Source organism: Rutidosis leptorrhynchoides, chromosome 2 (assembly GCF_046630445.1).
Source record: "Rutidosis leptorrhynchoides isolate AG116_Rl617_1_P2 chromosome 2, CSIRO_AGI_Rlap_v1, whole genome shotgun sequence".
Taxonomy (NCBI): domain Eukaryota; kingdom Viridiplantae; phylum Streptophyta; class Magnoliopsida; order Asterales; family Asteraceae; genus Rutidosis; species Rutidosis leptorrhynchoides.
Window position 1 is genome coordinate 82,577,189 of NC_092334.1, and position 10,460 is coordinate 82,587,648.

Here is a 10,460-nt window from a genome sequence, read left to right on the forward strand (position 1 = left end):
ACACAAATCATTACTGATTCTTGTGGACTAGAACGCGATAAAAGTCCAACAATTATCTATGAAGATAATGCAGCTTGCATAGCACAGATGAAAGAAGGGTATATCAAAAGTGACCGAACCAAACACATACCTTCTAGATTCTTCTCATACACTCAAAATCTCATTAAGGACAACGAGATTGAAATGAGATATGTTCAATCCAGCAAAAACTCTGCTGATCTTTTCACGAAAGCACTTTCAACTGCTATTTTCAGAACACACGTTCATAACATTGGTATGAGACATGTTCAAAAGATGTAACAACTGAAGCGATGTCTACTTGAGGGAGAGTCAACTCCATGCTGCACTCTTTTTCCCTTAGCTAAAGTTTTTTTTCCACTGGGTTTTCTTTAGCAAGGTTTTTAACGAGGCAGTAACTTACAGTTGATCTTCAACAAACAAAATTGCTATCCAAGGGGGAGTGTTATAATATATAAATATATATATAAATGGATAGTCAATTATTGATACACAAAAGTAATATTATTGTATTACCTAAACTTGTGATATTTTTGCTATAAATAGCCATGAATGCAAGCATTAAACTTGCACCATTTCTCACACTTACAAAGTGTTTTTTTCTTTCTCTCCATTATCATCTTTGTTCTTACACTTCATTATTAGTATTCTTAATCAAGAATCAAATCACTAAAGGTAGTTATAAGCCTACTGAATTATAACATCAAGAATCAAACCACTAAAGGTAGTTATAAGCCTACTGAATTATAACACCGTTTGATAAAATCACGAAATTCAAAACCTCCAATACATAGTTTTTCAATAGATAACTACATAACCATAAGTTGTTATTTAGATAACAACATCACCAACAGTAGCACGTTTATAAGTAACTACATAACCAAATGCCTAATAACTCGTTTTAGCGTTATCCAACATTTCATGTCGACTTTGCAACTATAGTTTTCCATATAATGCTCTTCCCTGAAAAGATTAAAACAACCATTAATAATCCTATATCAAAAAGCTTGATCATTCATTTAAAATCATAAATGGTATGAAAGTCAATATTTTAAAAAGTTGACTTTTCACTCAAGAGTCAAGAATCATTCTTTTACTAAATAAAATCATGCTTTTTCCTACACAACAGATTAGAATTCAAGGAGTTTCTTGACTGTCCATTTGGTTAGCAAGTTAAAATTATGATAAGTATGAAAATTTAATCAACAAATTAAAAGGGTAGTAAGAAGTCAACATCCTGCAAAGTTGACTTTTTTGCATAAACATCAGTTTGTCACTGCACTATAGAAGAGATTTAGGATATCTTTTTGACTACCCACTTGGTTCAACTTAAAGAAATTAAGGAAAACATAGTTAGACCTCCCAAGACTCTAATACAAAATTATAGCAATCGGACAAGATTTTACACGTTGACTTTTTACTAATCAAACAAAGAAGTAAAAGTCGTTTCCATGATTAATGATGTACCTTGTCATCAAACCATCGTCCCCGTCTTAACCATGCAGTAACCAATGCAAGTAAAAATCTTGGAGGAGTTAAGTAATTAATCGCTTTTCCACTTTCCTTTTACAACCCTCATTCGTGGAACCAGTGTTCTAGCAACCATCTCGAGTAGTTCACAGATTATGTTAAACATTTGCTTGTTCTGAATCGTCGATCCACTGCTCAAAATAAATTCAAAGTAAATTTTTTACTAAAAGATTTCGCATCAAAACAAAAAATATCATGGAGTGCAAGTTGCTTATATTTTGTACCTCAAGAGCAAATCTATGAGAACCATGCCTGGAGAGGCAGTATGAACTACAACTCTAGAATTTTTGTACTCTTTCAATAACGACGATTGAAGTTGTCTAAGACCACATTTGGTTGACCCATAACTGGAATAGTATAAAAAATTCATACAAAAATAACAGCCATTACAAAAGGTACAAACTTTATATGATAAGTGAAATAACTTACACGGTTGTCAAGGGTGTGCTTGATCCACCAGATCCAGCACCATCCATGTTAAAAATATGACCCACTTTATGCTCGTTACTCATCACATGCATCGCTTCACGAGTGCAAAGTATTGACCCAACCAAATTTGTAGACACAATCTATTCAAGTCATACAAAGGAAAGAAATGTTGTATAAGCAATATGTTTGCAAAACACTTAATGTCCAACAAAAATATACTTGGAAAACGAACCGGGGTTGGGTCAAGAATAAAATGGGTTTGGGTCGAAATGGGCCATGGGTCGAAACGGGTTAGCAATTTAGCATTTTCTCAAATTAATAAAAATTTAAAATTTCACAGCATGTGTAAGTGAATCAAGATATTAAAAATGGGTTACAACATTGGAACTACAACAAAAAGGCTAACATGGGATAATTATTATTTTAATTTATTTACACTACAAAATCATGCTATACAAACTAATCTGATAGGCAAACACATACTTGTTGTATATCTATGTCAGTGAACTCCAACAATGGTTTGAAACCTTTGTTAGTCCCAGCATTGTTTATCTGAAAAACAACAGTATGATTACAAATCAAGAACGTGATGTAGGTTCAAACTTCATTACTCATGAAGCTTTGAAAAAAACTTCGTTAACAACAAAATTTGGCCAAATTTCGAAAATCATCATGATCACAAACATCACATGAAATGCCAACCACTTTTGCCTTTTTTTTGTTTTATCTTAAATGAACTAAAAACACGTATCGTTTAATCAGGGAGCTGCATACAGTAAAAAACTTAAACAACAACAGTTAAAAATCAGACATTTGTAGCAAATCACCTCGTCAGGATCAGAAAAAACCCCGTGAGTATCCATTCTGCAGGTCAATTGAAGTGCCCACAAAGCTCTTTTAAGTCAACAAACACGAAAAGAAACAAACCGTATTCATTGATAATATGGCTCGATTGTTTGAAATGGTAAAATATGATTAATTAGCCTCTACTCTCTTGAAATGAAACAGATGAAATATGTTACTAAAATATTATACTATATGAAATCTAAGAAAACAAATATAAATGAGAAATATGGATAAACTAAGAAAACCTGGCCCAGATTTTTGGGTTCATAATGGATTAAGGCTCTGAAACAATCAGCCACAAAGATGATACCAGGTTCGTAAAGAGACCACTGTGGGACAGAGTCTATTTTCCAACTGTCATTAAAAACTAAAATATGATTTTACCACCAATAATGTTTTAGACAAAATGTTCAAAGTGAGGTACATCTTTTACCCATTTCGACACTTTGTTGCAAAACATGGCCAATGAATTTGGGCATAGAATCTGACAATAAAATGCAGTGTATGTATATATATGAAACGAAGTATTATTTTAAAAAGCAATACATAAATACCTATAATGTTATTTGCAATGTTATATGTCGATGACACGAGATTTATCTTCCTTAGTGAACCTGTATGTGTTTGATTTCAAGGGTGTCATGTATTGCTTTGACTAATATTCGACCTTATTGATTGTCGTCTCTGCAGTCCATCATATTTTTGGTGGGTATTCTCCATGCATACTATGAAAACCTTTATAGATGAATCTGAATTAGTTAACGTCGTATAATGCATCGCGCAGATTATAAAAGGAAGCAAATTAGCTTCAGATATGAAATAATGTTGACACGACATTTCTCTACTAAAAGACATGTATCAATCAGCTTGTGAACACCAAATGTAGTCGTACTGGCGTCTTTATGAAAACGTACCGCTAACAATAATCTATTTAAAGCTTTAAACAACCCAAATAGGTAGACCACAAGTTTAATTTTTTTTTTTTAAAAAATGATCAATTTACGCGGTTTGTTTTAAGCATTATAGACTAAAGAGTTATGGAAGGATTTAACTTTTTTCAAAAGGCCGGATTATTTATATGTTAAAAAACACAAAAAGTAAGCATTGAAAAAAAAAAACTGGAAGAGAACAAAAAATAGCCACTATGGTCATGAAGTAAATACATGAACCCTTATCGCGAAATTGACGATTTTAGGTTTAATATTCCTAATATGAATGAAAGATGATGAGAAGACATGCAAGAAATGTTTAGTAACAAAAATACAACTGAAATAGGTTGGACCACAGGTGTATTAAAAATAATAATTTTATCAAAAACCTTATATTCCTCCAACAGATCCTTCAATCTCTCCGTGGTACTTTGTGCCAGCAATAAGTCAACCTTATGATGCCAGGCTAATCCCCTGAAAATCAAGAATATTAAATATGACCTTTGATGTTTGCAAAACATTATGATGCCAAACTTTACAAAACGAAATTAGTTCAATATGAGATAAAAGTTACAACCTTGCTAGGTTTGTCAATTTGGTACCATAATCTTCTGATCTTGGCATCTTGTTACCAAAGGTCCCACCACCAACTCCAGCACCTATAACTTATGCACTCTCACCAACAATTCTTATCACCTACTCAAAGAAGTGAAGATTGGATATAACGTACGTACGAATTTGGTACATGTAATTAAGCTTGAAGCATAAATGATTTAAATTCATTGATATACAAATCAATAAGATATTGAAACACGTAAATAGTTTAATTCTTCTAGTCTAAATTGTTCCATATTTAATCAAATCGATAAAACAAACCAAATCAAAGAAAACAAAGAAATTTCTTCGAATCAAAGAACCGAATTACTGAGTTACTAAACAAATCAAGAACCACATGAATTCAGCATCTACGTAAACCAATGAGCCCCCAAAAAAATCAAAAGCAATCAGTAGGAACAAACTGAATAAAAAATCTAACCTTAAATCATGTTCAATCGCTTCAACCGGCAGGAAATTGGAACCAAAACAGCAGTTGGTGCTTTCAATAAACAGAAAGATGAACATAAAATCAATGATACATCAATTATCTATCAAAGTACCGACTTATAACGATAATACCTGCAAAATTAATTAGCAACTCATAACGATACTACCTACAAAAATAATGAGAAAATCAAAACAACAATACCTGGACACGCAATGAACGATTGAAAAGAATTGTATGCATAATCAACTCATGATCGATCATGTGAACCCTAATTTCAGATTAAATATAAATAAATAAAAATAGCCATACCTTATGTTCATGATGAACAAATCGTCATACCTGATTCGGTATTCTCTTATGATGCCCTAATTTTTTTAGATCAATTTCAAGTATACAAACAGATTAGAAAATGAATTTAGTGTTACTGATAGTTCACCGATATCATGAGATTAAAGGCGATTATATGAATTAGATATTTTAATATCTCTTAATCGTCTCGTAATCAATTGAGGATATGATGAAGATGAATAGATGATGATGATTTTGAGTTCGTAGGAGAATAAAGATTGGGGATTTATGTAGAGCGTTTTGTGTTTGTCGATTGAAGATGCCAGCATGGATAATAGAGAGATTAATTATTGTTAATTGTGATTAATTTTGGGATTAACACGTCAGCAAAAGTGATTAAGAGGTACTGAAAGTTTGACATGTCAGATATACCTTTACGATTTATAGAATGTAATAGATAGATTATATACGAGATAATAATAATAAACAAATTCGAAATTTAAAAAAAAAATCACAAACTATATTTGCCAAAATTATAGGAAACGAGTTGAGTTAAGGAAGGTATGCGTATCTCTCTTCACTCTTTCAATGTCCGGTAAAAAAACTGCAATCTCCTCTAAAAAAAAAAAAAAAAAAAAAAAGCTGCTTCAATATCATCTGCTTCTACAGGTTCGTATATTTTTTATATTTCTTCCTTTGATTTATGATTTTTTCCTTTGATTGCAACACAACAATTATTTTATTTTGACTGTTACAACAACAACAACAACAGAACCCAATACCATCTAGGTGGTGTATGGGGGAGGTAAGATGTAGACAATCCTTCCCCTATCCGAGAAATAAAGACAAGTCATTTCTCTACCCAGAGAAATAAAGACAAGTCATTTCTATACCCAGAGTAACTCAAAAGTAGAGAACGTCATCCCTCTCTCAACTCGTCGGATAGGGAGATTGATTCCGAGTGGACCTCCGGCAAAAAAAAAAAACACTTTTAGAAAAAAAAAATTGAATTTAAAAATAAAATAAAATAGAATAAAATAAAAATAAAATAAAATAAAAGTAAAATAGAGATGCCATGAAAATGGTAAATTCAAATTTTCATGGGTTTTGACTCCTGCCTGAAATTTACTTTAGGCTCTAGGGGTCAGTCAAGTCGCCAATAAGTCGACGCTTGCTATTGACACAATAGCTAGAGCCGTATTCCGGCCAATGATTAAAAAATAATAATAAATAAAAAAAATGGACAGCTGCACAAAAGTAAACGATAAGCATATTAGTTAGGAATCGATATTACTGTTGTTGTAACTTAATACAATGTTTCAATCTTCTCTACAATCAATTCTGCTTCATGTCTAACAAAAATAATGCCTTTCAGTTACACCTTTATATTAGTTAGGAATCGATATGGAAGGTGTTACGTTTAATCGATTTATATTTATTAAAGATTTGGATTTTCATAAACGGGTATATAAATACAGAAACAAGATACTTCCATCTGTAAGGGCCATGACCTTCAGTTTTATCTTATTGTGCTTTAGTTCTAAGTTGAAACAAAAGTACTGAAGTTGAGTAGCATATAATTGTTGACAAAGTAAACAAAATAAATATAAGAAAGTAAAATATGCAATGTGTAATCTCATTAATGAAAGTGATTAGTGAATATCTAATATCTATTAATCATGTAAGGTGTTTGGATGTGTGAATTGAATGAACAGTGACGAAAAATTTCGACCGGGTTCATCCAACTGATCTCGACATAACAAGAACCTTGGTGAATAGTTTGTTCAATTATGTTAACGGGATGGTCAAAAATTATCGAGGTAAATTATCCATGTTACATGATGATACGTCTATGGTACTAATTATGCTTCAATCTTTTCAGTTATTTATTTTATTTAGTTTTTGCATTTGATAAATTTTGCCGGGGTGCTACAATTATTAGATCCAAGGTTATAAAACAATAATTATACCATGGTTATTTGAAAGTGTTCACTTATACATTTTATGCTAATATAAGTTCAATAAGTTGAGTGTTAGTGTTTTGTTTTGCCCCATATTATGAGCTTAGAGTTTCTGCTTCTATCAATATGTTTTTTTCCTTTCATATTTAGTTTCGATATGCTTCAGATTGGTGGATTATGTTTCGGTAAATCCCTTACCAGAATTCAAATTCAGTTTTCATGTTTGTTACATAATATATATGGTATTGTCGTTTGTATCTAACTTTGAAATTAACTAATCTCACAATCAACCATGAGGCTATTTGTACTTTCTACAAATTGAATTATTAATCTGAGTAATGGTAGTTTTTGTGAAGCAACGGAATCGGGATGATGAAGCAGTTGAATCGATTAAGGACCGTAGTAGAAGATGCTCTGATCAGTCTCGAGAATCTCTTGATGACGTTCTTTTTGGATCTCAAATAGTTACCTACAAGTTACTTTCGCTCTTAGCGATGATGCTGTGATCAAGTTACTTTGGCTCTTTGCGATAATGCTTTTATCAAATAGTTTCCTACAGTTTTTTGATTAAAGGTTAGTAGAATTTAACTTGAAGGTTTGGTAAATGGTAAGCAAGTTAACTACTAACATATATATAAGTTTCTATACAACTGTTGAAGCTAAATGAGTGACTGCAAAAGTGTTTTTTCCAACTTTAAGGGGAAGCATTCCACAAGCTTGTGTTACTGAGTACATGGTGAACGATCACCTGAATTCAAGCAACGGTAACTTTGAAGGCTCTGCAAAAGGCATGCTAAAGGTTAGGAAATGTTGGTTTCAGAATTGTGGATTTTTTCTTATGTATACTTTATCTCTATGCATGGGAGTCCCATCATAATACAATTTACATTGATCGGTTTAGGGACCCAATCACAATTTATATATAGTCTTCATTTACATTGATTGGTTGTCTTTTGGGATAGTTCAAGATGGGTTCAGAATATGTTTGTAATTAAATGCGCATTAGTCTTTTAAGATGGAAATGCTAAAGTTGAAGCATTAGTCTCTTTTAAGATGCAAATGTTAAAGTTGAAATGGTTATATATGTATGAGAACATGCAAGGTCATATCTGTAGTAACACATTTTCTCTTTAGTATAAATTTTCTCTGCATTATTTTCATTCTGTATGAAATTATATGACAAGATGAACTAATATAATATTCTATTAAAATATCATAGACCCATCTTGAACTGCCCATTATGATATGTTTTTTAATATACCATATATGAATTGTTGTAAGTATCAGTCATATTTTAATAACACGATCTTTAGTTAGATTTTTTAAATTGTAAATATGGTTGGTTGTGTTGTATTTGTTCCAATTTTTTATTTTTTTTAGCATTTCCTTCATATGACTGGTTGGCCAAAACATACTGTCAAGAAAGTTTAGTGCCTTAATTTGGGATGTTTTGCAAGATATATTACAAAACAATAACAAGATTCATTCCTTCTGTTCTTTTTCTCTTTACACATGGTTTAGTTAAGAGTTTCTAAGCTTATGACAAGTATAATAATAGTTCTATACAAGTGCTTCTATTGACGCTGTTTGAGCGTCCATAATTAGCCAGTTGCTTATAACTTTTTGATGATTTATGAAATTATTTGTAGGTTTTGTCAGCTGGAGTCAATTGTAAATGATCTATATTGGTGCTGTTAAATGGATAGCATATTAGTTGTAATTATTTTGAAGTTAGCTTGGAGTGAGGGGTTTGACTTTGGAATGAGTTCGATTTGGAAGAAACATGCCAAGCAATACACATGTATTGTAAGTGAATTTTGAGACAAGAAATGTTATGGAATTCCATTTGTATGATATTGTGTAGTATTGTGCAAAATATTAGAGAGTTGTTTGTTGGTAATGTAGATACTTCATCAATAAGGAGTCATGGTAGTATAATGAGATAGGTTGTGATATGATACACGTTTTACTTGTGTGGTTTGTAAAAATTTCAACATGTTTTACACTATATTTATAGTTTCTATTAAAATCTTATAATAATAATGTTATTATTAGACTAATTCTTTTGTTAAAAAAATCAAAAAACAAAAGAAAAAAATCTAAGCATGGTGAGTGATGTTATTAATCTAAATAATAATCTTATTAATTATTTATTATTATTAAATATTATTAATAATTATTTTTATTATTAAAATTAAATCTATAGTTTCTATTATATCTTATTAATAATTTTAAATTATTTTAATTAATTATTTTGAATTGAATACGAAAAGGTATAAAACTAGGCAGAAGAAAACAAATTCTAAATTTATATTTAATTTTACACTTTTAAAATAAAATGACAACCAATATTATATTGGATGTGGATTGTTTAATATGCATTTTAGGTGTTTGATAAAATGTTCAGCTGACGAGATAAGTCAGACTCTGTGGCTCCACGAGTCATTAAACTAAATAACTTTAGCATTTACGTTCACTTAATACCTAAAGCATATCATTAAACTGTTTCGTTTAAACAAACTCGTGGTTTCACGGGTCATTTCACTAGTTATATATTACATATATATATATATATATATATATATATATATATATATATATATATATATATATATATATATATATATATATATATATATATATAATATATATATAATTATTATCGCATAAGTTGGTAATGTGCATTTAGTTAATAATATAATTATTATCATACAAGTCTTATACAGTAATTTTTAAAACTATAGTTATATAATTATAATTTTTATATAAATATATAAATATTATATAGTTTTATATAGTAATTATTATCATTGTAATTATTACTATTACTATTACTATTATTATTATTATTATTATTATTATTATTATTATTATATTATTATTACTATAATTATATAACTATAGTTTTAATAATAATAATAATAATATTATTATTATTATTTCGCGCCGGGAGCTCCGTTTTGAATGCGAGTTAAAAAAAAGTCATTCCTTTTGTGGATCTATTTTGTAGAAAAGAATTTTTTTCGACATCTAAGATTGAAGGGTTGTTCCTTTTGTGAAAGTTGCTTCTTTTAGCGTTAAAGTTAGTTGATCTATTTTGTAAAAAAGAATGTTTTTCGACATCTTTTGGTAGCATTGAAGGGTTGTTCCTTTTAAGAAAGTTGTTTCTTTTATCGTTGGAGACAAAAAAAAGGTAGCACAGTAGTGGCCTATGTGGGTCCTACTGTTTGAGCGCAGTGTACAAGTCGATAAAGCGTGGTGGGTGTTATTATTCAGTATTTTTGGTGTTAGTGATGGGATAAATAATAATTTAGAATATAGGTATAAAGTGGGGGGTTCGATTTGTATTTTAATGTAAGTTAGGGGGTTAGAATATAAGTATAAAGTGGGGGGTTCGATTTGTATTTTAATGGA

The 10,460-nt window shown here is 30.4% G+C and overlaps 1 pseudogene; it reads right to left on the bottom strand.

The window, feature by feature from the left end:
* Window positions 1-954: 954 nt before the first annotated feature.
* On the bottom strand, window positions 955-3,660 carry LOC139888022 (probable chlorophyll(ide) b reductase NYC1, chloroplastic; annotated as a pseudogene).
* Window positions 3,661-10,460: the final 6,800 nt, after the last annotated feature.